The following is a 213-nucleotide window of genomic DNA, read 5'->3' as shown; positions in this document are numbered from 1 at the left end:
TTCCCCCCCCTCCTGCCTGTCCTCTCTGCATTGGGGCACAAGATTCCAGGCAGCAAAAAGAGGTTTTTTCAGAGCCAGACAGACGCAGAGGCCCGGGCTGGCCCTGCCGCCGCCCCCTGCAGCCTCAGGGTCCTTATCTGTGAGAGGAGGCTCCTCTCCCTGCCCACCTCTCCCAGAAGGGCTGATGATGCACACACAGAGGCGGGGGAGCCA

General features: G+C 63.4%; 1 protein-coding gene across 2 annotated transcripts in view; it reads right to left on the bottom strand.

Moving 5' to 3' along the window:
* Positions 1-213, bottom strand: part of ITGB4 (integrin, beta 4) — a 33,352-nt gene that overhangs the window by 14,942 nt on the left and 18,197 nt on the right. The gene's annotated exons all lie outside the window — the stretch shown is intronic.

Source organism: Bison bison, unplaced genomic scaffold (genome assembly GCF_000754665.1).
Source record: "Bison bison bison isolate TAMUID 2011002044 unplaced genomic scaffold, Bison_UMD1.0 scf7180017864371, whole genome shotgun sequence".
NCBI lineage: Eukaryota > Metazoa > Chordata > Mammalia > Artiodactyla > Bovidae > Bison > Bison bison.
The sequence above is the reverse complement of the archived record's forward strand: the minus strand, read 5'-3'. Positions and strand labels throughout refer to the sequence as shown.